We start from the raw sequence: 14,330 nt of genomic DNA on the forward strand, positions 1-14,330 counted from the left end.
CGTATGAATCAGTTTCCGGAACCATATTATCTAAGCCAAATAACTTTTCTTCTGGTTTTGGAGTGGAATGCCTAGTACACCCTAGTCCTTTCTCCTGGATGGCAGTATTGTCCTACCATCCTCTTCCTCACCTGTTCCCTGGAGCTTTGCACCTGTCTTCCGATGCACTACGTCCCAGCAATGCCACCTAAAAGCCAAGAAAGATTTGTAGTCTTATGTTTCTGGCTAAGATAAATTAATGGTATGGACTTATTCTCTTGGCTAAAGTGACTTTAAAATGGGGGAAATTCTATTTAAAGAGTAGCTCTAAAGATGTTGAACATCAGGCCATGATATGCAATGGTCCCTGAGAATAAAAGCAAATAAAAGATTCCATGATTCTTCACCCCACTGCCCAAGACACCAAGGCTGACCTGACTATGGATGCTACTGAGTCCAAGACCTTCAGCCCATGAGAACAACACCGAGTCTTCAATATGGCACCATTCCCTGGGGGTGACCAACCAGTGAATTAGTGGAAAGTTGACTATATTGGGCCACTTCCAGGGTGAAAAGGGTAGTGCCTTTGTTCTTGGGATGATTACTTGTTCTAGTTATGAATTCCCTTTCCTGCATGTAATGCTTCTGCCAAAACTGCCACGCATGGATGTACTGAATGCCATTCCCTTTTTGTGTGGCATTCCACATGGCTTGCTTCTGATTTGGAAACTCTCCTGACGGCCAAAGAAGCGCAGCAGTGGGCTTGTGCGCGTCAACCCCACCGGCCTTATTTTGTCCCCACCATCCTGAAGCTTGATAGAATGATGGCACACCCTTTCAGACCCAGTTCCAGTGCCAACGAAGCGCAGTAACCTGGATGGTGGGGGCAGGGTTCTCTAGAAGGTGATATATGCTCTGAATCAGTATCTAATACCTGGTACTGTTTCTCCAATAGCTACAATTTGTGGGTCCAGGCACCAACAAGTGAAAGTGGAATAATATCACTCACCATCACCTCTATTGACCCACTACTGAAGTTTTTGCTTTTTGCTTCCCCAAACTTACATTATGGTAGCCGAGAAGCTTTGGTTCCAGGAGAGGGATTGCTTCTGTCAGCAGGCAAGATAAAACCTGTTGATCAGCCCACCAGCTCTCCCTTACCTCATCATCAGGGTGAGCTCTCCTGCATTGTCCTGGCAAGTTCACCCCTTGCAGAGATGAGCAAGGAAGGGGACCAGTTGTCCTGTTTTCATGTCCTCAGTTCGGATCTCTGACACCTCCAGGGTCAGCTCTACTGTGTTGCCCAGGCATAGCATAGGGGCCACTCTCCCGAGGGCTGCAGTTGATGGAGGAACAGAGCCAGCTCTCCTGTTCTTATGATCTCAGGGCCAGCTCTTCTACGCCTCCAGTGTTGTTGAGGCCTGGGGTGGGGGGTGGCTCTTTCTCTTGCCCATGCCACCCACCATATGACAGATGAGTTACTGACTACCTGGTTGGTGATGAGGACAAGGTAGAACTGGCAGGCTGACCAAACCTGCACTACCTGGGCTCAGAACAAGGATTATGGGTTGGCCCACGCCAACATCCACCCCATATGTGATCTGATGGAGCACATGAAGGGACCGGTCCTATAGACCCTAAACTGTAGGATCTCCACAACTCAGGGAAACAATAGGATATCCAAGAGGAGCCGCAGTGAGGGTCCAGCATCGATAGTGTAGCAGAAACCAGAGGCCTCGAACCAGACCAGTGACTTTGCAATGAAGACTTGCAAGAAAGATATGTGGACAAAAGGGTTTACTGTGTGACTCACTGTGTCATATTACAGCTTCATGATGAGACTGAGTTTTTTTCCTTCTCTCTTTTTTTCTCTTAAATTTTCTTTCATTTTGCTGGGGGAGGGCAGAGGGTGGAAACAAAGGGATGGGGAACTGAATGGGATGGAGATGCATGATGTGAAAGACACAAAGAATAAACAAAAAGGAGAAAAAAGTACAAAGTGATGTCATAATACATGTGTATAATTTAGGATAATTAAATCGTGACATGATTAATGCATGCATCACTTCACATACTTACCATGTATGTGTATGGTAAAAAAATTAAATTTATTCTTTAAAAAAGATTTTTTTGTCGGATGGTGGTGGCACACGCCTTTAATCCCAGCATTCAGGAGGCAGAGACACGTAGATCTCTGTGAGTTCAAGGCCACCCTGGGCTACAGAGTGAGTTCCAGGAAAGGCACAAAGCTACACAGAGAAACCTTGTCTCAAAAAACAAAAAACAAACTAAAAACCTTGGCCACTCCTTATGTCCTTGAATCAATAGGCTGATAAAGAAGTTAGTTTGGCCAGGGATGGTTGGTCTAGACTACCAGGAGGAAATTAGGCTGCTTCTCCACAATGGAGGTAATGAAGTGTGTGTGTGTGTGTGTGTGTGTGTGTGTGTGTGTGTGTGTGTGTGTGTGTATACACGTGCGTAGAAAGCAGGAGATCCTGCAGGGCACTCTTTGTGCTACCTCATCCTATAACTAAAGTTAATGAGAAACAACAAAACCTAATCCAACAGGATGACAGATAGCCCACTATCTTCAGCAATCAAGGTTTGGTCACCCTTCCAGGCAAGGATCTAAGACCTGCTGAGGAGCTTACTGAGGGTGGAGGGATATGAAATAGGTAGTAGAAGAGTCCAAGTGGAGGACATGTGACCAGTCACAGAAGTAAGGACTGCAATTGCCGTAAGTGTTTCTGTTCTATTTTGTTAAAAAAAAAAAAATGTTTGTATACACATGCACAAAAAAAGGATAGTTTGGATCTCTCTCCTCTATTTCTTTACTACACACTATAGCATAAATCTAGATAACATCAGTAGGTAAGTGTTGTAAATCTATATAATCATATTTAAGTTGTGGAATACTAAAAGACTAAGAATCCCTCAAGGGACTTTGACATCTATTTTGGGGAAAGAATTGTGCATTTACAGTTGTATATGGGATAGTTTTATCACATTGGATGAAATGACCTTGCTTTTATTTGAAAATTAAGCATGACATAAGGTGGTGTGATTAGGTGTTATGTTGACCAAGAGTGAACTTCTAATGGTTAATCTTGATGGGTGACTTGATTGGATCTGGAACCAACTTAGACACATGACTCTGGGTGAACCTTTGAGGGATTTTCCAAGAAAAGTTAGGTGAATGGCAAAGCCCTCTCTGCGGTAGGCAGTGTTGCTTTGACTGCTCATCTTTTGCTTTGTGCTGGTAAAAGCATCTACTCAGCTGCTGCTACTACTGTTGCCATCCTTTGTACCAGGTCTTTTCTTTGGGGCCACCAGTTAGCTCCCAAATCGTGACATGGAGACTTCTCATTAGTTAAGAATGTTCAGCCTTATCTTATGCTCTTGTAATTTAACCAGTTTCTCTTCGTCGATTTCATTTCTGCTTTTGACCTCTCTTTCCTTCTGTAGATCTTACTTTCACTGCTTCTCATACCTGGCTGGCAGCTGCCTGAATTCTGCCCTGGGTGTGTCCCTGTCTTTCTCCCTCATTCTCTTCTTCTTCTATTTTCTGAGCCTTGATTCCTCCTGCTATTTATTCTGCCTGCCAGCCCTGCCTATCCCTCTCCTGCCTAGCTATTGGCTGTTCAGTTTTTTATTAGACCAATCAGGTGCCCTAGACAGGCAAGGAGAAACAAATGCAACACATCTTTACATAGTTAAACAAATGCAACACAAATAAATGCAACATACTTTTACATAGTTAAAGTTAATATTCCACAGCAAAGGAGAATCCTATTTTTAAGGAATTTCACCCTGAAAATTCTAACAATTACATTTGCATCTCATTGAAAGTTAACAACACAGTTCAAACTGGCTGCAAGAGAAGCTAGTTTTTGAAAAATAAAATAAAATAACCTTATTGAGGTGACCCCAGCTAAAGATTTGGTCTCAGGGAGCAGAGCTGAAATAACAGAAATTGGCTAGGAATTTGTCTAGAATCTGTGGTAGGGTTTAAGACTAAAGGTAAAGAGGAAAAAGAATCTGTGAAATAGTATCTCACGTTTGAGAAAATTCCATTCATGCTTTTTGCTATTTCTATTCATCAGGCACGTAATACACACAGGTTAGCATCATCCATCACCAAATCCATGTACTCATAGAACAGGACTTTCAAACTGATCATAGAGTGAAGTATGTGAGAGTTGAATCAGGAAGATAGTGTTCTTAACCATCTCAAATCACTCATCTGCTGATGCTTTGACAGTTATGTGTCAGGATAGTGTAGGCATCCTGAACATACAGATGCTCCCTGATTTCTCTAAAGACAAAAGATAAATGCATAAAAAAAGCTCTAGTGAGTCCTAGATTACTTAAGAGAAAGCACATCCAGGCTGAGTACCACTTAAACTGAAATGCCTAGTATCAGAAGTGTATAGACTTTCTTTGGACTTTAGAATGGATGTACATAGAATTGCCACATACATACAACATACAGTAACTTTAGAGTATTGTCACACACACATATATTATATATTATATATTATATATTATATGTATATTATATATTATATATTATATATTATATATTATATATTATATATTATATATTATGTGTGTATATATATATCATGGAGGGGATCCAAGTCTAAACAAATTTATTTATATTTCATGCATACACATGTATACTAAACACATAGCCTGAAGCTAATTTCTTTTTATTTTCAGTAATTTTAATAATGTGGAAGTTTTCACAGATAGCATCACGTTGGCACTCAAAATTTTAGGATTTTAGAACATTTCATATTTTACTTTTGGAATTAGAAATACATCATACTTAGAAGAACCCATCTGTGAAAAGCAATGGTGAGGAATATTGTGATAAAAATGAGTCAGTTGAGTGGTGAGGAGCCACACAGCAGAATTTTACATATTTCTAGAGTCACAAGCAAGAGCCTGTGGCACAAGAGCACTGAGGGTCCCAACAGAACACTATGTAGAGGGTTCCCATTGGCTGAGGGGTCCGTTGGTGCCTTCTCCCCTCAGAAAGTTTGTTTCAAACCTCTCAGAACTTAGCATCAAAGCTATGGAATTAAGTAGAATACAGTGTTCTAGAGGAATAGAGGGGAAACCTGGAGAATGATGTGAGGAAGGAGATGAGAGGGCAGGATAGGGCTGGAGAGATTGCTCAGCCATTAAAGGCTAGGCTCACAACCAAAAATATAAGAGAGGGCAGGATAAAGGAGGGAGTATGGGGAGGGACAACTAACCCCAAAGGCCTTTGGAAAAGTCAAATGGAAACACACTTCTGTAGAAATTTCCTAAAATATACATGTATATGAATGGAATTTAAGTGTAGTTACTATATCTTAATGGAGACAACTCCCCTACTAGACAGTATATGTTACCAAGTAAAAATTCCACTACCAGGAATAAGTTAAATCTTTTTGAGTAATGTTTTAGTTTAGTTTTTTTTTTTTTACATCTAAAAGCATCCCATAGACACCCCCTAATACCATGGGCCAATAGTATTGGTTACCTTCCACAACCTGATAGTAAGACCCTGTCACTAATATCACCACAGACTTACATCATGAAGAAACTGAGCTGGCGTTCAACTAGAGGCTTCCCCTCTACTGACTAGCATCCACAGTGCTAGAGGATATTGTGCTCTTTACTGGAGGAGAAAAGCGATTGTCAGTCTCAAGTGGCTACAAACCCTGTGAGCTACAGCAGTGACCTGTCTGCAAGGTACACTGGTGCAGTAGTGGTACAGATGTTATGGGAGTCACCAACCACCTTTTACAATTGGGTTTAAGGTCCACCCCATGAAGTAAAACTCACACTTGACACTGCTAAAGTGGCTGAGAAGCTGAGATTGATAGGTCACAGGCCCTAGGGAAAACCTAATGCTGTTTTTCCTTCTAAAGGAACACAACAATAAAATGACTCCTGATGACATATTGTTGTACCCATAGATCAGAGCATCTTTCAACTCTTATCTGAGAAGCTTCTTATTTCAGTTGATGATAATTAACACAGAGACCCACAGAAGGACAATGTGTAGAGAGTGAGAGAGAGACCTTGGAGCACTCAGTCATAAATGGGATGTCTTTATCAAGCCCTTCCCCTCAAGGCTCAGGGATCTTTGCAGAAGAGAAGGTGGAAAGTTTTTTTTTCAAGACAGGGTTTCTCTGTGTAGCTTTGTACCTTTCCTGGATCTCTCTCTGTAGACCAGGCTGGCCTTGAACTCACAAAGATCTGCCTGCCTCTGCCTCCCGAGTGCTGGGATTAAAGGCGTGCACCACCACCACCCGGTGAGAAGGTGGAAAGATTTTAAGAGTCAGAGGTGATAAATGGCTCCAAGGAAAAAATGTCTTCCGGACACAACAGTGCTGATATACATAGGAACTCACAGAGATTGTGACAGCATACACAAGACCTATATAAGGTCAGGCTAGGCAGAATCCCATGGAGAAGTGGAAGTAGCCAGAAAGTCCTATCTCTAAACAAGAAGCCATTTGCAATTGAAACCTACCGGAAAAGGGAAAGTCAGTTTTCTCCAATGGAGTGTCATTGGATATATCAACCACACTCTAGGGCAGGTACCATGCTCAGGAATAGTTGGCCAACACAAAGCAAATTTCATGGATTTGTTTTTGTGTGTGCTTTTGTTGTTTGATTTGGTTTGGTGTTTTACTTTGCTTTGTTCTGTTTTGAGAGAGAAATAACATGAAGTTGGGTGGGTATGGAGGAGAGAGTAGTTGGGAGGAATTGAGAGGTGTAAGAATATGATCAAAATATACTGTATGAAAATTTAAAAAAATTAAAACGTGTAGTTAATTTACCTGTTACTCTAGAAATAGTTAAGCAAGAATCAGTCAAATCTGTCATTTCATAAAAGCTAAATTATGAAATTTTAAATGGAAACCCAGAACAGAAACACAGCTACCCACCCACAGGCAGATCATAGAAAGGACACCTCTCTTGGGGTCTTTTGTTCTCTGCTCCAGCTGTAAGAGAATCCACATCACAGAGCTGACTGGTCTGGTGGCCCTGGGTGACCTAAATATATTCAGGGATTCCTGTGAAAAATGCAACCCTGTTGACTTTACAGCTTTATTTAGTCTCACTCCAAGGGATGGCTCCATCTCTCAGGCTGACCTGAGGCAACCCCTTGCAGCTGCAGCCTTGAGAAAATCCTCAGTAAACTCTCTCGTGAGGACAGAACAGGAATCCTGAAAGAATCATGAAATTTCTGCTTCTCTTGGTTCCCAAAGTGCCCCTAGATGGGTGAGGAGATGTCGAATAAGGAAAGCAAGTGTGCAGAGCTTTCCCTCAGGCCTGAATCACCCTAAGACCCAATCCTATAGCTCTTCTCCTGGAGTCTGTGGAAGGACTCTGCAGGAGTGCCTCTGAATTCAACTCCCCCACCCCCCCCTCTGCCTTCATTTCAGATCATAAGCCTTCTTGATACAATTTCTGGTTCCAGCCCTGATCCTTCTCCAACAACTAGTCCAGGGACAATAACTGATTACCATGCTTCTTATGCTTCTTTCAAGTAGCTGCCTAAGGTAATACCTTCAGATCCTCTTGTGTCCCCTTGATGTCTCTGTGGTGTGGTATTTGGAACACTTACAGGTAGGCGGGAGCCCTCACTAAGTCTGAGTAGGGAGAGGGTTGGGTGTTCTTTGTGAAGATCTAGTCTTCTGGCTTGGTAAAAAAGCCACAGAAATCCAGAAAAGGGAGCCAAGTGCAGCTTTCCAATGGTTTTAAGTCAAGGTTAAATCATGTACATATGCCTTCAGAGACTAAGGGCAATAGGGAAAAGGATTGCACGTTAGTTTCTGTGTACTTTCTTGCATGGTGTGGGACATAGTGCGACGCTCTGCTGGTGTCTGCCTCATGGAGGCTCACTGCGCACCCTGCTCCAGGGCAGTTGGTTCTCATTGTTTCAGTCCATCTCCCCACTCCCTCTGCCTGACACACTATTGTGGATAACAACAATGGTCATTTATTGAATGGGTTAATGTACACTGGTGTCCATTTTATTCAGACACTAAACTCGGGACTTGGGATAAAATAATGAAAGGATAAATAGAATCTCCTCCTGACAGAGTTTGTAGTTTCATAAGGGAAACAAATTTTGAGCACCCAAATTCTTAAGTGATGATAGCCTTCCACTTGTGGTGATTCAAGTTGTGATATTCCAACTTTACGAACAGAGCACTCAGTAGAACGTAGATAGCATTTTCCATTTCCATCCCTTCCCGAAAGCACAATAAACAGTTCTCTGCCATGATGCTAGGAGCTGCCACCAGCCAGCTTCTGATCACCCAGCTCAGGAGTGCAAAAAATCCCAACTCCAGACAACTGTCACCAAGCTGGGATGCTTGCTAGATCAGGTGTCCGAAAAGCATTTCTGGCTTGTAATTGTTTCCGCTTACAGAGGATGTATCAGGAGGTTTCCCTTTCCTACGCTGAGGAACAGCTGTCTTCACTTGCAGTTGCGCTGAACTGCCACACCAAAGCACCCAGTTTTATAGTTATTTTAAAAGTACTGACCTAGCAAGTAGCTCGGGAAGGGCTATTCCAAGCTTCTGTTAGGGGGTTTACCTCAGTAGCTGAAGGAGAAGGAAGAGTTAATCTGTAAAAACAGGTGCTCCTGTCATAGGAAATGGGTACGACAGACAATGAGAACATCCTTGACTGAGAATCCAGGGGAGCGCATGGATGGCAGCCCCACTCTGTGCAAGAAAGCACACAGAAACTAATGTGTGTTCTCCATCCCTATTGCGCATGTTTCTGCTTACGTCACCAGCCATAAGCTCCAAATTTAGGGCAAATGAATATCAAACAAAGCTTTAACCTTGGTGTAAAACTGGATTCTCATATGAGATGAATATTAAGCAAACGCTCAGAAATAGAAAAAGAGAAAAATTAATGTTTTCATTTCATTGAATACATCTGTAATGAACTGGATTTGTCCTTGGCATGTGGACTCACTTACCTCCCAAACATTGTATAGGTGCTTTAACCTCCAATTTATTCCGATTCACAGAAAGCAGAAAATAATACGCCAGTTTTGAGTAAGGAAAGGAAACCAGATTTATGTGGATCAAAAATAGCTTTATTGTGCATATATAAACATAGTGGAAATTAAAACACTCTTGCTGCAAAATTGGATATTATGCTTTTTTCCCAATGTAAGAAGAATCTGCAGACATTAACTGCATCTACATGAACATCTACCCTGAAATGTACTCATAGACAGTTTGACCCTTTATCAAACTACTTGGACCTGTTCCTGGGACTTATAGAGTTTGTGTTTCTTTCTTCAGTCCCCATTATCTAGAATACTTAGAAGAACAGAGCTATTCTTCTGACCATGACACAGACTTCTAGCTAATTTCTAAAGCCAGTATCCTTCTCTTCTTGGGGCACAGCTCACTACCTAATCCAGGAGCTCTCGTGTGTGTTCAATGTAACAGGAATGATAAAAGCCATTTCTATGCCTGGTCAGGAAGACGTCTTAGTGGACGGAGCTCTTTCGTTCTTCAGCAGCTTTGTAAGAATAAGCAAAGTGTCCTTGCAGACTTTATGGCAAAGGCGGTTACTCCATGAGACAGAGACTGAGCCCTGAATCAAGGCTAGTAACAAAGAGCCCACCCACCAGGCACTTGCTGCTTTGAGTTCAGACTGGGTTCACTCTTCATTTCTTCAGCACGGCAATTTTGTGAGCTCAGCTATGACATGACTTTTACATTATACTTGGTGCAGAAGGTGATTGCATTAGAAGGACACTGCATGATAGCCAGGTTAGTCTACAGCTTTGCTAGAATTGGAGTGGTGTATACATATGCTAATAAATAGCAAAAATGACCATTTAAGCCATGTTTTAGAATCTTTTAGTGTCTCTTCCATCATTATCACCGATCACATTTCATCATATTTATTGCGATTCAACTCTTATTGGTTGCTGGATGGTTTGGTTTCTTTATTCATAAATATTGTGAATTGGCCCAATTATGGGAAATAACTTACAGTTCATATAGTCACACCCTAGGAAAGGGATACCTGAATTTATGTCTTTACTTATTTTGTTATGTATTTTTGAGACATTGTCTGTCTATATAGCCCTGGCTGTCCTGTAACTCACTATGTAGACCACACTGGCCTCATACTCCCAGAGATATGCCTGCCTCTGCCTCTCAAGGGCTGGGTTAAAGGCATGTGCCACCCTATCTGGTGGGGCACATGAATTTAAAGTACAATATATTTGAGTGAGCTGGCTAACTTCCCAAGTGAGATATAATTTCCAAAACTTGTAATATACTTGATAAAGAAGAAGAGGTAGTGACGGGAAATAATGTGGTGCTTTATAAATTATAGCAGCATGGGAGATGGTAAAGTGGGGTGGGGTGTGCTATAAAGTGTGGTGTCACATCATGACTGTGAATCAACCCCCCTGAATTCACCATTTACTTAAGCTGTAATTTAGGCAGACTTTATTAAAACTCTCTGGATGCAAGTTTCTTACCCGTGAGTACAGAATGTCAGCTATCTCATGAAGCTGATGTTTAGTTAGATGGGATCTCATGTGTAAAATATGTAAGGCAGTCATGGAGATAAGCACCAACTAATGTTATCAATTGCTGGTTTTAGTTACTTTATAAGCAGAGGGGCAGAAAAAAATGGCAAATATGGTCAGTTTCTGAGATTTCTTCAAAAGCTATTGTGTTGATATTTTATTTGTGCTCTAACAGATAAAGCTTGCCTGGGGAATCAGAGGACAAAGCGGCCACTGTATTAAACGTAGAGGTCAGGCAGTGGTAGCACATGCCTTTAATCCTAACATTTAGGAGGCAGAGATTCATCCAGATCTCTGTGAGTTCAAGGCCACACTGGGAACAGAGATAGATGTGGTGACACATGCCTTTAACCCAGGAATAGTTAACCATAGAGGTCTGGAGGTCTGTACAGACAGACAGGAAGTGATAGAGCTAGGTGGAAAGAGGAAATGATGTAGCTGGGTGGAGAGAGGAAGTAAGATGGCAGGGCAAGGAAAGGTATATAAGATATGAGTATACAGGAAATACTACTCTTGGGCTGAGGATTTTCTAGCAGTAAGAACTTGTGGCTGGCTTGTTCTATTCCTCTGATTTTTCAGCTTTTACCCCAGTATCTGGCCCCGGGTTTATTATTAATAAGACCTTTTAAGATTCGTGTTACAGCTATCTTGTAGACTCTCCTGGAGGGGTCTGTCCTGTCACCATCTAACTGCCCTGTCTGCCAATCCCTTGCATGATCTGACTCTGGATTCTCCAGTGCACCTTCCCAGTCAGGAGTCAAGGACTGGAAAAACTCACGAAGTCATGATAGTAGAAATTGGCAAGGTCCTCTCTCTCTCTCCCAACCCTGTTCACATCACTACTGGCAACCATCACCATGGCTTACCAATTGCCAATATTATGTTTTGAAAGACCCAATCCCTCACACCCATGATTCTATCTCTAGCCCCAGAGTCAGGGTTCAAAAAGAACACATGTTTCTGAGTTCCTTGGATCCTTTCCAGAAGCTCCTTTGAAAAGATGCAGTTTTTCACTTTGAGGAGAATCTTAAACTAGTTGTTGCTCTGACGAGGTTCGGTCACTAGTGCCTTAAAGTGCATAAGTTCATAAATACCGTCAAGTGCGTAAGTGGACACCACTGCTGTCATTTCTGTTACCGTGCTATCGTTTTTAAAGTCTTTCTCTTCCTTTTCCTTAGGACTTCAAGCATCCTGCAACAGTTTTGAGTTTTGTCCAAATTCCATGAGGTTTTAAATTTTTAATACTAATGAGATTTATGAGTCACTCCTTGGCAGGGTCTGTGGCTTTTATCATCTCCTGCGTTAGAAAAAGACTCAGAACAAGATACAAAATTGAAAGGGAAAACAGTGATCCATCTCAGAAGTGATGGAAACAGAGCAGAGGAGGCAAAGTGCTTCTGATTCTACTAGAGACAAAGCTGGAGGAAGGAGCTAGTATGGGCTGTATTCCTTACGTCTAAACAAGTGATTTTTTTTTCCGTCTTTCATCCCATGGTTCTCCCCGGTCTTTACCTTTCTATTAATCCATTAAGTGGTCTTGTATTATAGGGTCATGACCTTCCATGCAAAATTTCCACTTTTCCTGATCTCTTCTCTTACACTAGAGGATACAGACAAGTAGTGTTGGAACCTGACCTCTGGATGTCAATAGATACTTGATCCTGCTCAACTTTTTTTTTTTTTTTTTTTTTTTTTTTTTGGTTTTTCGAGACAGGAATTCTCTGTGTAGCTTTGCGCCTTTCCTGGGACTCACTTGGTAGCCTAGGCTGGCCTCAAACTCACAGAGATCTGCCTGGCTCTGCCTCCCAAGTGCTGGGATTAAAGGCGTGCGCCACCACCGCCCAGCAATCCTGCTCAACTTTTTATTCTTATCTATCCAATCACAAATGCAATCATTTCCCCTGAATTCTTCACTTAAAGACAACAGACTAAACCAGAAAGAAATGAGAACTGGGTCTAAGAAGATGCCAGCACTGTGAGCATCTTTTCTAAGTTAGCGAGAGAAACTGTTGTGTAGCGAGTCACACAGTGTTGTAAGGATTTTGATACTGCAGTGTGTGGCATGTCCCACCTGTCACCTCTACTAAGTCAGATGAGCCTAGCCTGTGTCCCAAAGTGTGGTGTGTGTGTGTGTGTGTGTGTGTGTGTGTGTGTGTGTGCGCGCGCGCGCACGCATGCACGTGCATGTGCACACACACACACACACACACACACACACACACATACCCTCATGAGAAAGAGAGAGAGACTCAATATTCGATACTCTCCTAATAACTGATAGCACTAAGAAAGTATTATTCCTGAAACATGGCACAATGACATCTTGATATATTATGATCATATGATGACATGTCTTACTACTATGTGATAGTACGGTGTTCTCTCATTCATATTGATACTTGTGAAACAGAGCTCTTCACTCCCTGTGGTGAAGGATTCTTCTTGCTTAGATAGATTCATTGAGGACTGATCTCTTCAGTACAGTTCCATTGTGCAGAGGACACCTGAAGTAGAATCAACTTGATCACATCTTTAATTCTAGTTTTGGACAGCACATGCGAAAGGTAACAAGATTCCACTTGTTTTCTCTAGGGCCCTCCCACCTCAGCTCAACACCCTTGAGCACTGTTTCAAGCACTTCCTCCAAAGACTTTACTTCCTTGTTGTGTAACAAGACAGTTAAGGTTAGCTTTATTAGAGTGTGAAGTACGTAGATTCTGAAAAGACTCGGGATTTCTTCTGTAGCATTTACTCTAGACAAGGAGTGCCTAATTAAGATGAATTTCTAGCTACACAATGTCCCTTGGGCAAGACCATGTTTACACTCTGGAATATTGACACTGGCAAAGGGGGCCAGACTTTTGGCAGGTTTTTTGCATAAACAATGCCAAGCTGGCGAACTTCCTACATTTCTCTAGTCTTTTTTTTTTTTTTTTTTTTTTAAATATCTAGAACACTTTCCAAGAAATAGTTTAGGCCAGTTAGGGTTTATTCTTGGTATTTCTGTGTTTATTGTTGCATAAGAATCTAAGTCAGAATCCACTTCTCTTCCAGACTAGTCAAAAATAACACATGGGCCTTTATGTTCTGCAAAAGAAGACAACTTGGGATTCTAGAAGAAAATACAAATTAGCTTTCTAGCTAGTTCAAACTGTCCATGATGCCCTATCAGTTCTGAAATTTTGAGGGAACACAGGTTGACAAAGACAAATAAACTTGACCGTCATCCTCTATGATCGAAACAAATATTGTAACAATTTTTATGTGTCTTGCCTCACTGAACCCACTTCAGACCCCATCTGTAGAATTCTGTCTAGTAAAGCCCTTCCTATCTTGAGGGTCGATCTTAAGCACTCTCCCCAGAATCTGAGGTCTAGAGTCATCCTCAGCTCTTTATCATCTCATCTCATATTCAAATATTGCTTTTGCAGTGCTTGGCCAAAAGATTCAGAGTCGTCTTTAAAGTCCTGCACAGTTCAGTTCTAGCTTATATTTCTAATTTTGCTATTATCCAACCCATTTTCTGTGGTCCACACAAATAAGTTCTCTTATTTTTCCTCCACCTAACTTTTTGCTTCTCTGGGTTAGCACTTCTTTTTATTTTTATTTTTTATTTTTTCTTTTATTTTATTTTACAATACCATTCAGTTCTACATAACAGCCACAGATTCCCTTGTTCTCCCCCTTCCTGCCCCCCTCCTTCCCCCAGCCCACCCTCCATTCCCACCTTCTCCAGGGCAAAGCCTCCCCCAAGTACTGAGATCAA

The sequence above is a fragment of the Peromyscus leucopus genome, chromosome 19 (assembly GCF_004664715.2).
Source record: "Peromyscus leucopus breed LL Stock chromosome 19, UCI_PerLeu_2.1, whole genome shotgun sequence".
NCBI classification, from domain to species: Eukaryota; Metazoa; Chordata; class Mammalia; order Rodentia; family Cricetidae; genus Peromyscus; species Peromyscus leucopus.